General features: G+C 37.5%; 1 protein-coding gene across 7 annotated transcripts in view; it reads right to left on the reverse strand.

Annotated features, from left to right (window-relative positions):
* Nucleotides 1–16,244, reverse strand: part of LOC134212185 (uncharacterized) — a 359,239-nt gene that overhangs the window by 268,477 nt on the left and 74,518 nt on the right. For all 7 annotated transcript variants that reach the window (XM_062689819.1, XM_062689817.1, XM_062689815.1 and 4 more), the window contains one exon: nucleotides 3,234–3,283. The gene's annotated coding sequence lies outside the window, so the exon portion shown is untranslated. The remainder of the gene's footprint in view (nucleotides 1–3,233; nucleotides 3,284–16,244) is intronic.

The raw sequence follows: 16,244 nt of genomic DNA on the forward strand, positions 1-16,244 counted from the left end.
TCACCTGATACCAAGAAGACGAATTCATTTAAAGAAGGCATTATATTCTCCCTTCGCTTTGTACCGGGCAGACGCATCCATTTAAAGAAGGCATTACCCCTCCCTTCGCCTTATGCCTAGCATACGCGTTCTGTTAAAGAAGGCAGTATCAACTCCTTTCGCCTTATATTGGACAGATGCATCCATTCAAAGAGGCATCATCTTTCCCCTTTGCTTTATACTGGGCAGATGCGTTAATTCATAGAATGGACTACCTCCTTTCTTTTCTCTATGCCGAGCAAACGTGTCCATTTCAAGAAGGCATTATTTCATTATTAAAGCATTATCTTCTTTCATTGCTTTAATCACATTCCAAAAGAATTTAGACAATCCAGTCAACTAAGCAGAATTCAGTTAATATTTCAATAATAATTATTCTAACTGAATTCCACCAAATGGCAATCCGCGACGGCGAGATATATCATATGACATTGTATATCTTGATGACGAAGTTCACACAACTAATTATCATTGACAATAATGTATATGTCTTTTTGAAATAACATAAAATAATGCGTAGAGGAAAGGAGGAATCGTAAGCAGATTCTGTTTAGAACCTTCAAACGGATTCTGTTCAAAATCCCAAACGGATTGGATTCAGAATCTCAAACGGATTATGTTCAGAATCTCAAACAGATTCTGTTCAGAATCCTACACGGACTCAATGTCATACGAATTTCCAAAGGATTCTGCTCCGAATCTCGATCGGTATTCTGTTCAGAACCACGAACGGATTCTCTTTAGAACTTCAAACGAATTATATTTAAAACTCCAAATGGATTATGTTCAGAGTCCCGAGCGGATTCTTTTCACGATCTCAAACGGATCCTGATTAGTAGCTCGCGGATTCTGTTTAGAATCTAGAATGAATATTGCTATATTACAGAATACTGGGTGGATGCTTCTTAGAATATCGAGCGGATGCTGCTCATATCCCAATAGTTTTTTTTCTCAGAACTTTTTCGTTATTTGCTACAGTCAAACCCCCATGAGTCGATGTTCTATGACTCAATATCGACTCATGGAAGCAAATTATGTCATATTAAAACATATTTTCTGGGTTACTGTGATGGTCCCTTCAAACAGCTTTCCAAAGATTTGCTATTCCACATCTCGATATTTCCATTAGTCGATGGTCCCCTCAATATCGACTCATGGAGGTTTGATTGTATTATAAGTTATAGTGAACAATAAACCTCGAGTATAAAAAACAAAAAAAAAAAAAAAAAGAACCGATCGGCAAATTATCATTTGCGAAAACAGCTTAAAATGTTTTCTACCAACTGAGCCGAAAAGATGCTATGGCTTCTCCTGCCAAGTCCGCTTCTGGAAAAACGGTATTATAAACTAAAAGTCGGGGATAAAACCTGTAGAAAGAAACCCATAGTATATTAAATATTTAATTTTATTTGAAGAAGATTAACAGGAACAAAATATTTTGTTCGAATATACAATATTGTAATATTAGCATTAGCATTAGCATTGAGCAATTCGCACAAATTCGTAGGTGGTACAAGTCAAGACTATTGTATGAGAGAAGCATCACTTTCATCCGTTACCACAGATATTGATTTGGGACTAATCACTATCTCTAAGATGGAAGTAATGCACTCTCCAATAGTCGAAATCTGTCCTGGCCACGTCCATGCGAATGCTGAGGAAGGGGAAGGATGGTTAGTTGGACACCTATACTTAAGAAAGATGCAGAGAACTCTACGACCTCTCATAGGTACCACGGGAGGTTTGGGATTGTGTGGAAGGTTATAACAGTAGGAATTGTTTTGGTAGAACGTGAAACACAGAAAGAACTAAGATAGAAATACAAAGTAGGAAAAAGACGAGCCTGGAATTGAACCCACGACCTGCTGCTTATGAGGCAGAAGCGGTAGCCACTAGACCACCGAGCTCGTCAACAATATACAATATTCTGTAATATTCAATATGAAATGAAAAACAAATGTTGCAAATATACTGCGGCCCGCTTCAATAGCCTAAAATTTCTGTGCAGATAGTAGGCATGCTGGGGACCACTGATCGAGCCTATATGAAAAAATGAAAGACACACCCCTTAGCCTAGTGGTAAGATGCAAGATAATAAAGCAAGACCATGCTGACGGTTTCTGGGCTCGACTCCCGATCGGTCTAGGAAATTTTCGGGTTAAATAATTACCTACCCGGATTTATGTAGGGACACGGCAGGTATTTTCGTCCATCGTCATAGGGGCTAAAACCATCGAAAGCAACATCCATTCGCTAGAGCTCCACTATAGCAGAACGTATCTCCTGAGCTTAAGATTTGATACGAATGAGTTTGTCAAAAAAGTGTCTCCTTTATTGGTTTTCGAGACTATGACGAAAAGACGAAAATACCTGCCTTAGCCCTAATTTGGTTGTGATAAAAAAACATTGAAATATTAAGATATTGTACGTGGATTTCCCTATTGGATCCGACCGTTTGAAATAGTCGCTCCTTGAACGGTCGTTGGAATCGCCGTTTTCACCTTCACACCGGTTTTCATAGTAAAATCTGTCAAAACTGACAAGTCTGCCACGTGTTTCCCTCGGACTTCTCTTTCTTTTTCCGATGTTTTGACATCTGTTTTGATAGACAAGGAGCAAAAAACAAGGTAATCTACCAAACATTTATTGAGTTTGGCAAACCTTGCTGCAAAAGGGAACGTTTGAAATAGGCAAGTGAACCGACCTTCGAATCCATTGGTCAAGTAAATCCACAATATCGCTCAGTTTAAAAATGTTCTCTTCACAGATCAAGAAAGATATGAATCTTCACCAAAATTCCCTCTGCTCGCTTTAAAAATCCATAAATGTAAAAATATTCTCATATGATTGCCGTATCCTAATGAAACTATGAAATCTATGCTTTTACCTCGATTTATATCACAAAAATGAACGTCTTAATTTGAGGATGATCTTTGGCGTGATTTGAGGCATATTTTTGCGAACTTTTGAAGCAATTTGGAATGAATTCATTGAAACAACACATTCTTTTATATTTTTTGTATAATAGAGGAATAAAGAATTTTAATCTAAGTAATAAACATCAATTTTGTCATGTGTTTTTTTCTGCCTGAATCAAATCCTGTGTTTTGAATGGGACGAATATAGGGCTATGAAATTAAAAACTGGAACAGTAGCCTGCAAAAGAGAAAATGTTATGTCTAATGATTACATACCTTTATCATCAGTCCAGATACCGATGTTTGTTTTTATGTGTTTTCCAAATCTGCAAATAAAGAAAATAAATTATCATATTAGATTGAACTCTGTAGTGTTCATACAATTTTTCAATATTTACTCTGACCCTCTAGAAGAATCCAGTCTGAATACCGATCTAATTAAATAATGCACATAACGGTAATCCAACATAAGCGCATATGTGTATATTGGATAATTTGGTCCGAGTTTCGGCTTTTGCATAGGAGCTGTTTTCGCTGTTTAAAGCAACATAAACTATTAAATCATCGCGGTCTTCAGTTTGCCAGTCGTAGGATTGCTAATCCGATAATGAAGAGTTCTATTATCGACTAGGATGTTTTCTAATGGGAAACTTCGTTGAAGAGTCTGAGTACACATGAGTAGGGGACTATTGTGACCATACAAGGTGCGATGGGTCGGAATATAAAGTAGATCTTGGTTGCGAAGCAAACGAGGTGGGGTGTGGAAATTCACTTGTTGTAACAGTCAATTCTGTTTGTCAAAAGATCAAAACAAAACATTCTCTGTAGAATAACTCGTCTAGAGCCCAGCGTGCTGAGACCGATTAGCTTGCAGCGGTTTTCATACGGAAGTAGCCTATTCCGATTCCGACTATTCTGCAGGAATCTCATCATCTGGGATAGGAAGGAATGTTGGGGTGACACCTACTAGGAACCGATATCACCTCTGCATTTCCACAGATGCCACAGGAAGATTTTTTGTATGTGGGACGGGGTAAATAGTTATATGGATCTGGATTCACCTTGGTAAGTGATACAATCTGTATAACCTTTATATAATAAAACAATTAATTACTTCACTTCTCATAAGTACGCAGTCACTTTTAATGACGAACAATGAATATTTAAATACAAAAAAAATGAAAATAAGTGAAACATGATTTTATCACGGTGTCTTTCTCCACAGAGCACAGTGTTTTCTAACCCAGGAATTCGTGATCGAAAATGTTTTGGCCATGAAAAGTTGATTTTAGAGTCTCAGTGACTTCGGAGAAAAGTTTCAGGGGAAAATACCTATTCTTGGCAGTCTAAGACATTCGCCAAATTGAATGATAAAAATAATGAGTAATTACACTAAAACACAGGTACAGTTTAACTGGTATACATTTGTATGCTCTTTCTTTGATGACTGGTGTTCACTAAATATAGCAGCTTTAACCACAAACTCAGTAAATTAAATATAAAGTAACAGGTCAACGTTTCTTCTATTGGCATAGCAATTTCTATCATCAGCAATGAGTTTGCTCCCTTTAGCAACTAGACATGGAAGTAGAAAACTGGTCATGTATTGGTGCAAAATGCTGGTTGTTTATATCCTCCAGTAGTAGAATTCATTCATATCAATCGGCCGCACGTTCATATCGCTTCACTCAAATTTGAAACAAATTTTATTATTTATCAAAACTGGCTTAGAACATAAAAAATTTAGCCTTGACATCAATTTTATGTCATGTAGACAGAGAGGCAAAAGCATTTCAACACATTGCAAAACAAATTTAACCCTTATGAGGTCAACATAAAACAGACATGAATGGCTACCTGTGTACCCAGACATTGACATTTTCATAACTTTTACAATTTTCAACCTATTTGAATAATGTTGGCCATTTTATATGCTTTTTGTCCGCTGCCAAGATTTACATATTTTGTCTTTTGTAATGCCTTAGAGTCGTACGCAAAAGTCTATCAACCAGTTTCAAACATACAACTTGCTCTTTGCGGTCTTTTTCATGATATGTTTGTTTCACACAGTTGAATAATAGATAATACCCTAAAAGTAGGCAAATTATTATGGTTGAAATGCGCTATGTAGGAAATGTAATGGATATGATTTTTGATAAGCTTGGAAAAGATTGAAGTTGCAAAAGAAAATCGGTCCTGTCAGCAACATAAGGGTTAACATACTACGGTGTGGCTATCACTTTTGATATAATTCATGGTCTGCGTAAAAAATCTGAAGCATTTGTATTTTAACACTTTTTTAAATAAATGCCATCGCCGGATATTTTGTTGGTAATTTTACTAAAATCAACTCACATAGAATTGTGCGTGGTATCTTTTTAGCGTGTGTTTGATATGCTCACAAATACATTCTCTCGCTCTATTCCGAAGTGTGCTGCTGTCAAAGAAAACGAACAGTCCCGATTTTATTTAGTGAAACTTAAAGCAAATATTGCATAAATTTGCTCTTTGTGGTGATAATCAAGTGGTGATAAAGTGTAAAAAGTAGTTTACGTACTTAATTTGTCGTGTCATACGCAATAAAGAGGAGAAACAGGCGATCCAAAAAAGTAAGTAACAGTTTGCTTTTCGTGCGCTGCTTTCTTTGGCAATGCAATAATGGCAAGGATTTCGTAGGTGCAATTTTGTTTCGGTGATTAACACATCAAATCTTGCTACTTTTACACAAACAACGTATTCAAATGAAAGCTTAGACTTGAAATTGTGTGATTGAATCAAAATTATATTCATAAATAGTGTATGTTTGTTGGAAAACGCAAATTTTGTTGAGGGTGCCAACAACTGTCGCACCCTGCCAATGCCGTATTCTACCCTAAAGAAAAAAGAAAAAATCAGCATCTTCGAAACACCCACCACACGATAGCACAGACTTTCCTCTTTCACGTAAGCGCAATTTTAAAATGATCTATCGGCAGTCATTTTTCCATAGATTTTTGGTGGTGGTGAATTTAATAATTTAATGGAATTTAATTAAATTCATATAGAATCATTTGTTCTAGATCCCCCCATGGAACATTTTAGTTTGCACACGACATGAAAGAGGAGTCCATATTCCTCCGCGTAATGGGTATTTATCTCAGAGACATTGATTCTTTGAAGATTAGAGTTCCCCTTAGAGACACCGTGTTATATTTTAATCCAGGCATATGTTAAGAGCTCATGTTTAGCGTAGCCAACACCAATACCAACGCGTGCGTCAAATCTAAAAAAGCATAACACCATAAAACATCCAACGTCAGCTTTGCTCAATATGCAACTTCAGGAATTCAGGAATATGCATTAAATATGACTAATGAGTTCCAATGATTCAAAACTTATTCTACACGATCAATATTGATTTTACTTGCATGGAAATCAACAATTTGTTTTTTATTTCATCGTGAAAAGCATGAACAGAATTAAAAAATAAATCATGCTTTTTTATTGTTGTGGATATTTCAAATTATTAAGCTACAATCGTATAAAATCATTGGTGTTGTTGACGATTGTTGACATCTCATGCAACTGACAGCGGTCTTTCTGCACAATGTTTCCCGGTGGCTATTTTCAAGCTAAGGGAGTTAGATAGTTATGAGTTTATAATTCAAAAGGATTCATTATGAATTAAATTTTCATGGTCAATACAAAACATAACATTTTCTTAAGGCATTTTTATGAAATTCCAATGAAGCATTATGAACGCTGTACGGTGGACATTAATCAATCCATAACCCTACCTTATGAATTGCAAAAGTAGTGTGTAGAGGCCATAATCACGCCTTATGAATTTCGTAATACTTATGAAACATCTTAATTAATTCATAATGCAGATTTATGAATTCATTATAGCATTTTCCTACATATTAATCGATTCATAATGCTGTATTATGAATTCCTAATTCGAGCATATTGAAAATTTTCTCGAATTATGGCCATGTGCTAAATGTCAGAAAATAATTGAAAATAACTGATTGGTTCATTCATGATTATGCATATGTGATTTTCAATTAGTTTTTCGGTTGTGTCGAGGACATCGAGGGAGTATGAATAAATAAGAGCGCGTAGAACGGTGTAGAACGCGTTTTTAACTGTCTTCGAATCTAGAAAAAAATACTAATCTTATTCGAATTAAAACTTCCCCCGCACATGTTAAAATTGCAATTATTAATTTGATGTTGAACACTAATTATTAACCATTGACACTTGAAAACACTTCAACACCCTCGATGTAAAACACAACCGCTAGACTTGAAAAACTTTACAATGTGTGAGAACATCATTCTCTTGACTGAAACTTTTCCCTTCCGATTTTTCAAATTCCGAACTTTAAAATGAGCATGATGGCGTTCATAAAGTGCCTTTATGATTTCTTTCAAATCAACTTTGAACAAAATACCAAAAGGTGTCTTATGAAATTCTTTACATGCAACGAATAAACGATGTACGTCTGAAATTTAAAGAGCTCAGGATTAAAAGCATGAGAGACTTATGTTTCAACAATCTTGTAGATTCATAATTTATGCCTTATGTATTTCGTATGTTCATTTGCCTGAGTGTATGTCAATAGCCTGTTTCAACCTTATCATCATTATGGTTTCCACTTGAGGTTTAAATGTGCATGTTATAAAAATACATATTTAAAGTATGCGTCGACACTTGTTGTGGAACCATCCAATTTTTGTTTCAAAACAAATGAATACATGAAAAAAATCAATTGCTTTTTTTTAATTGGAAAGCAAAAGTAGAAAGGTAATCGAGTTCTAAACTACGAAAGTAGAGAAAAGGAACATCCTCACCGATTTTCTGTTGACCCCTTCCGGAAGTTCCGAAGTCCCTGAGAACAGTAGCGGGAAGTGACAACTCATCCGCAACAGCTATTGCACTTTTCATAGCCGATGAAATGCGGCGACGACAATGATAAAAGTTTCAACAAATGCCTTTATACCAACGGAAAGCCATTAAAAATTATCGCACAATGTCAACCGGAACCCTCGCGTAAAAGACTCACTTCAATTCCCAACAAAAAGTAGTTGAACACCGAGCGAATACTCGCGCACTTCACGAAGTTATTTATCTGGCAAAATCCTAAGGCTGTGAACCAGTAGCGTAGTCAGAAAATTGGTTCGGGGGGTGGGGGGGCGAGGGGGGTGATTCTGAACATTTTTTTTCGAAAAAAAATGTCTTCCAAAAATGTTGTCTCTGGGGGGGGTTTTATTCTTAAAACCACCCCCGTGGCTACGCCACTGCTGTGAACCATTCCACCGATTCGTTTAACTTTTAGTTAAATTACACTTCGATGGTTATTTTCCCATCGTGGTTAAAATTTTACTCCGAAGCCTGGGTTCTGACAGATTGATAGTTATTCGGAACGAAATGGATTTGGCGCCAATTTTCTCGCGAACAAAGTTTAACTATCGAACTGTGAAATCTAACCATGTTCCGAAGCAGGGTTATTTTTAACCACGGCGAAATAACCATCGAACTGTCAAATTTTAGCTAAAAGTTGAACGAATCGGTGGAATGGTTCACAGCCTAAGTCATAATCGGGGGAAAATTCCAGGGCGTAGCACCAGCCAAACAAAAATATCGGGAGCGAGAAAAACTGCTGTCAAAATATAAACACAGCCGACCTGGCACCTAAATACTCTTCTTCTTCTTTTTCTTCTTCTTCTTCTTATTGGCATTACATCCCCACACTGGGACAGAGCCGCCTCGCAGCTTAGTGTTCATTAAGCACTTCCACAGCTATTAACTGCGAGGTTTCTAGGCCAAGTTACCATTTTTGCATTCGTATATCATGATGCTAACACGATGATACTTTTATGCCCAGGGAAGTCGAGACAATTGCAATCCGAAAATTGCCTAGACCGGCACCGGGAATCGAACCCAGCCACGCTCAGCATGGTCTTGTTTTGTAGCCGCGCGTCTTACCACACGGCTACGGAGGGCCCACAATACTAAATACTCACTGACCCAATATTTATTCAAAATTTGATTATCGATTTTACTGGATAGCCCCAGCAATTCTTATTATCGGGTGATTGTTTTAATTTTCTAAACGGAGACAATGAACAACTATCTTTTTCATTACTTTACGCATGCTGCGACGCAGCAAAGCTGGAATAATAAAATTGACAGTTCTGCGTTGCTTCAGTATTGAGTTGGGTGCCCTTGAAAACGCGAGTGAAATTTGCTTTGGATTCTGGGAGGCTTGTCCTTAAGTAGGGTATTTGATCCGATAGTCGTGGTTGTTCCTATAGTTGCGGTAGTGCAGTTTTTGCCAAATATACGCAATAAACGCAGCAACCTACCTACAAGACGAAAACAATTTGGAATTTCGAGAAAAATCGGTAAAGTATCACTGAAATACTTTAATTTATTCTGTGCCTTGTACCAATAGTTGCGGTAGTGTTCCCATAGTTGCGAGTCCCGTTTGAAAACAATGGGATTCGCAACTATAGGAACACAAATGAGAAAATATCGCAACTATTGGAACATTGCACCAATAATTGGAGGATTCATTTTAGGTAATAATGACGGGTGCTGATGATATTGGAACACTTTTTACTCAAAATAGAAATGATTAGCTCTCAAATGCACCTTTAAGGTAAGTGAATTAATGTATGGTTTGTGGGCAAGCGAATAAACAGTGGTGGAACGTGCTTAGTTCCTCCACTATTGGATCATTTACCCTATTATTCTTTTGTTTATGGCAATAATAAATGTTGACGTCTTGGTTACAATGGGAATAACTTTTAACCAGGGATTGAATCCAAAAGAGAATGAAAAAGTACACTGAGGATACTGGTCGTAAGATTTTCATACGACAGAACTTATGAAAATATTTCATTAAAATTGAACTATGAAAATCGTAAGATGTTGTTTTGGTCAAATCTATCTTTTTATTGTATATCCAACAAGACACTTCCTTGAAGCGTCGGTGGACGTGTGGTGTAAACACACGCCTCCTAATCACGACGTCCATGGTTCGCAACCGGGTTACATTTTTTTTAACCAAACTGAAAATATTTCATAAGATTGTCGTATGAAATGCATTTCATTAGAGAATCGTATGAAAATCAATACATTTTCTTGTGGCGAAATTTCAAACGAAAATCTTAAGATGTTCTTACGGCCAGTATCCTCAGTGTATCTCATTTATCATCTCTGTATACACTGAGGATACTGGTCGTAAAAACATCATACGTTTCTCTTTTGAAATTTCGCCACAAGAAAATGTATTGATTTTCATACGATTCTCTAGTGGAATGCATTTCATACGACAATCTTATGAAATATTTTCAGCTTGTTCAAAACAAGTGTAACCTGGTTTCGAACCATGGACGTCGTGGTTAGGAGGCGTGCGTTCACACCACACGCCCACCGACGCTTCGAGAAACTGTCTCGTTGGATACCCAATAAAGAGTTGGAATTGATCGAAAAAAGATCCTACGATTTTCATATAGTTCGTACACTGAGGATACTGGCCGTAAGATTTTCATACGACCAAACTTATGAGAATGTTTCATACGAATTGAACTATATGAAAATCGTAGGATCAATTCTAACTCTTTATTGGGTATCCAACGAGACAGTTTCTCGAAGCGTCGGTGGGCGTGTGGTGTGAACGCACGCCTCCTAACCACGACGTCCGTGGTTCGAAACCAGGTTACACTTGTTTTGAACAAGCTGAAAATATTCCATAAGATTGTCATATGAAATGCTTGTGGCGAAATTTCAAAAGAGAAACGTATGATGTTCTTACGACCAGTATCCTCAGTGTATGAAACATTCTCATAAGTTCGGTCGTATTAAAATCTTACGGCCAGTATCCTCAGTGTACATATACGATGTAGCGTACCGCGAGAGACTTTTTTTTTGCAAGCTGGCATGATAAAGAACTGATCCGGGAGGCTATACCTCATGATAGGTAGGTACATTTCTCCATACGCGAGGAGCACTGGTTCTGATGATGCATTTCAACTCGATCTACAAGGCTGTGCGGTCCTCAACATAAAATAACCGAGAACAAAGCGAGAATCTTCACTTCTCTTTGGGGCTGCCTATCTGATTCTGTCTTATACACTTGTATACAAGTTTGTTAAATTTGTTATTATGGCTTGTTATGATTAGGAACAGTTTTTACCTTTATTTTATCGTTGATCGTTGTCTATTGAGAGCGGTTTATACAAACCCTGCTTCTAACACTCTGTAAATATTAATTCTACAGTTGGCTCTGTTTTGCACATTCTATCTGAGGAAATATGGAAAATATTCCCTGTCCTCCGTATCCAAATCAAAATAACTCCATACTCCCACTTATTATTCACAATGCATAAGTTTTGCGAGTGTATGTAGAACACCAAGCTGGCAAGCTTAGTTGGAAGTAAAACCAGAAGTATGAGAATTACGAAACGAAACATTAAGTAGAATGAAAAGAATTAATAAAAAGTGCTCCAAAAATATCTTCTACGTCCTTCAGAACTGGTTCGATAAAAGCAGTAAACCCATTCCGTGACACCCAGCAAAACCAATTAGTTTAATAATCCTCAATTAAAACACGTTAATTCAATTTCCTCGGCGTCCAGATTACCGGCCGTGCGCGAATAAATCGGACAATGTTATGCCTCCTGTCGTATCCAACGACCATAAATATACAACCCGCGACACCTCCCCAATCGGGAGTTGCTCTTTCCCCCCTTCTGGTAGAATCCACAACTAGGAGGGCTCGTAACTCATCCGGTCGTTGAATATCTATATCAATACCATTGCGGAGAATAGTTGTTTTAATGGTTACCTTCGGGAGTATGTCGGGCGCAATTTATCCATTTTTATCTCGATGCATGTGCGCAGTTTTTGCATGCACCTATTGTGGACAGACAGTAGGCAGACCGTCAGTCAGTCGGGTGGCTGGATTGTGTGCGTGGGTGTTCGGGGTATGGGTTTCTCATGCTAAGCTGACGCGATCCGACCGGCGACGCAACCGTTGCCTATTCGCAGTGCACTATTCACTATATGGCCACGTACGTGAGCGGGGTGGATGGGTAAGAAACGTTGTGTCTATAGAACTCTTTTAAATCTTGGGTAATTAATTTTGTGTTTGTCTCAATCGTTCAATACAAGCGTGTACTGCAAGCTATCGTATGTGGACGTTTGTGCAACGTACAACATCCCATAGAAACATAAGTTTACGATGGAGTTCGAAGCAGTACGAGGTTTCTGGTTCAGGTTTGTGTTAATTGTAGTGAACTAGATTCAAATACTGCAGTCAGCAGGTTTATAACTGTTTTTTATGGATATAAATACGCTGCAGTTAAATAATTCAATCCGTCCAATATTCGTTTACCTCGAACCATCATGCTTCGGTTCCCACAACTCTCGAGTATATCAAAAGGCCAATAATCGAGTTAATGATTAGTTAGACTCAACTGCGTATTTTGCTGTTCCCAAAAACTATTATCAAAGTAAAAGAAATAAATTCCATCAGTTAATTTAGCAACGACTAAGTTATTTTAAACTGTTTACACTCATCAGGAAGTATAAGCACGAAAAAAAAAACAAATGTTTACACCTTTCCATATTTCATAGTTTCATTTTCAATTGGAAGTGTGATTCAACACCGCCTTATGGGATGAACCACCTACAACTTTTTCACGATATCCCTCATAATTATCGCCGGATTATCATCATCATCATCATCAACGAGTCTGCTTTGTCGTCGTCTCTCTACAGCCGGTTGACCTCAACCCATACGAGTGAGTGCCCCCGTTCAATTGCGGCCATCACCAAAACGCATCAACAAGAAAGATCAGGGACCATCCCACGGGGCGATTCGTATTACCACTTTCGATAGAATGACCATTCATTTCCGCGTTTCATCGACCCCTGCCGCAATTATAAACATTCCATCAGTGATGCTAACTTTTTATCGCAGTCGGGGCTGACAGGAAAAAAGGCATCTGTATTGACCCATTTCTCCGGCACCTACAAAGTCGCAGGTTAGGGAAGCTCCAGCAAACAAAAGCGGGGGGCATCGGTTAGGGATCACCAGCTGTCGATGCACAGAGGCGACCGATCGTTCAACTAATCGAAAGTAGAACTGGATGGAGAGTGCAAGTAAAAAGGTACCAAAATTGACCGGGGTCCAAAATTGCTTGCCCTCCAATCTCGAAGCCTGTAAGTGTTCGATGCTTTAGGATTAATGTAGGCCAACCAATTAAATTTACGTTGCCCGCCTCTCGCTTTCAATAAAGACTCTCTTTCTATTTTACTAGGCGTATCGAGCAGGTCGTGAATCGTGGTTAGATTCGCCTTTTCCGCTCTTCCGCGTGCAATTCACTAACCGAGTAGCGGATGGCCAGACGAAAAGGAAAATCAATTTAGCGTGAAAAAATAACTCATCGATCAGAGACGTTGTTTGGAGGAAAAGGCATTCGAGTGTTCGGATTCTAACGAAACAGAGAGTGGTGAAAACTACGAATAATTGTTCACCGAGCGGATCCTCGTCTAATTTACTAATCGGATAAGGAACATGGAAAGTGGTGTGATATAGCTTCTCTTAAATTAACCCTTTAGTGCCCAAGTTTTTGTTTCCTTTATTTTCAAATAATATTTTCTAATTTCAACTTAACGCACATTTGATTCAATATCATTAAAATAATATTTTATTAATGAATTCTAAGTTTTTACACAATTTTACGAAGAAGAAATATTTTTTCATCATTATTAATTTATCAAATAGAAATAGTTTTTCATATGAACAATATCGGTTCCAATTCCGGGTATGGGTAACGATTCAGAATGTATGCAAGTCTACTATCCATGGGAAAGTCCATAAATTTCGTTTCACTGTCAATAAACATATCAATCTATATTAAGATGAATCTTTCTAAGATTCCAAGACAATGTCATGAAATTTTAATGAAGATGTATTGATAACAATCATTTTACACGTAACTAATACGCCTAATAAATTTTTAATTAAATTTGGTCCCTTCCGGACAGTTCACCCACCCTCCAGATAAGACAGGTTTGCGGTTTGACTTGAGAAAAGCTACAAATGCTGCTGCACCTCCGGCGACGTCGGTGTCGGCGACTGTATAACAAATGCTTTTCTGCAAACTTAAATCCGTGGAACGTGCAGGCAATTTGTTCCGGTACAGACCATTTGTACAACTCACAAAGTCGGGAACCAATCATACATTGACTGTGCGCAGCTCTATATGACACGCAAATCGTGGCACACAAAGTGTTCCACCACCGAATAGTTATGGGTAACAACGGGCACGGCTGCGCAGATACTTGATGTTCTACATCGGAAGTTATTGGTTGGTGTGTTTTAAGCGAGCAGCTACATATATGCATATTTCCACAATAGGGTACCTCCAATAGTTAATTCCGACTTGAACTACCATGTTATCAACTGAAGGATACTTACAATAAAACAAAACGTACCTTTGATAAGAAGAGCTCAAGTCTTATGTCTTTACTTTTTAATCTAAATTCATTATGATACTTCAATGCAATAAGAAGTATTTTTAGACACCCTAACGTATAATGTTCCAGCGTCAGCGGCCCGAGAGGAAGAGATTGGAAACATTTTGCCATTGTAGCGAGGCACAAACATGCCTATTACAGATTAATATCTTAATTATTATTTCCAAGGTGAAGCAAAAGAGCACTCGTTTCACGATCAGCACCATACCATATGCATGAATTGTGTTTGGATTTTGAGTTCTTTTGCATTTTTACTCTGGCTTCTGTGGCTCATTCAGGTTCTGCCACATATTCCAATGCAGAACAAAATGCAGTCCAAGGGGTGCCTTTGCTATTCATTATGTGGCTTCCAGATATACATTTACGTTTGCAGTAGCCAATTTCTGATTATTCAGTTCGAATTTCTATATCTTCAAACGGTCGGATTCAGGCGAACGGATACCTTTTTTATGCTTCTATAGCTTATGATGATTGAATTTGTCGATAAATTTATAAATTTGTATGCAATCATTCGATAAAATCAGACAACCTAGTAAAAAAAGTGAAGTTGAATGTTTAAACGCGGAACGACATCTTGCCATTCTAATAGATATAACGAAAGACAAAAAAATATAAATTTGAAGGTAACTATTGCTGTATTATATCTGATTCTCAGTTCTGATAATAGAATCAATTAATAATGCATAACACTAGATAAAACAAAGCAGAAAAAAGGTAGATATTTTAATTATAATTCATTTCTTGTTTTGTAAGGACGTTGCTGGCAATTTTGATGGTAAATATCTCAGTTATTGAAATTAGAATCAGCAATGTACGTATTGATCAACATTATCTACAAATCTGAACGACAGGAAACATAAAAAGTGGTGATATTTCATTGGTGGAAAACTCATGAGGCAAACGCCTTTTAAGCTGGCAGCTTTTGGGGAACAACGCACCACGCGTCGGTGAATCAGCATTCTGGTATACACAGTTCGTGGAGACGCGTAGTAAATTGTAGGTTCGTCAGACTGAAGTGTTTTGCACTGCCGAAATGTTAGATATTACCGTCGTCGGGGTGACAATGGGTCAAATGGGGGTGAGAATGGGTCACTGTTCCAACTACTTAGAATGCTTGTAGAATTGATTGAATGTATCTGAGGGAAAGAAGACTAAAATATAAGAGACCTTTTTGAACGATTTTGCTCTACGACCTCCAGGCTGCTGGAAAGAGCGATGACCCATTCTCACCCCCGATGGCGGTACATCAAAAAGTGGAAAATTTGAATTTTTCCTAACTTTCTATCTATTATTTCGACACTTTTTACCTTTAACCTGGCACAGTTCGCACAGATTGGAGGGCAAGCAAGCATTCGCAGGAAACGGACGTCGTTATGCAAACTTGGTGAGGTCAAGCCATTTTAGCTTTATTTATATTTTTGTTAAGGTTAAAAGACTATTATTAATTAATAATTAATTATTCAATATATTTTTGTTGTACATGATGCAATACTGGTGTTTTGCGGTGTTCCATGATGGCCTTTGTCTAATAAACTAGGTCTTTCATGTATCTACCTACACAATCATCCTTATTCGTTAATATGTTTTTCAATTATTACATTCCAATTGCATCTAATAGTTGGAATTCAACCTCTTGGTAAATTGATCCATCAAAATGTTTTTTTCACTTAAGGTACAGATAACTTAGTAAATGCTTAGTGCACAAGGAGCCAATCGTAGCAAAAGAAGATTGTAATGATTTTTATCTGTACA

This window comes from Armigeres subalbatus, chromosome 2 (assembly GCF_024139115.2).
Source record: "Armigeres subalbatus isolate Guangzhou_Male chromosome 2, GZ_Asu_2, whole genome shotgun sequence".
Classification (NCBI taxonomy): domain Eukaryota; kingdom Metazoa; phylum Arthropoda; class Insecta; order Diptera; family Culicidae; genus Armigeres; species Armigeres subalbatus.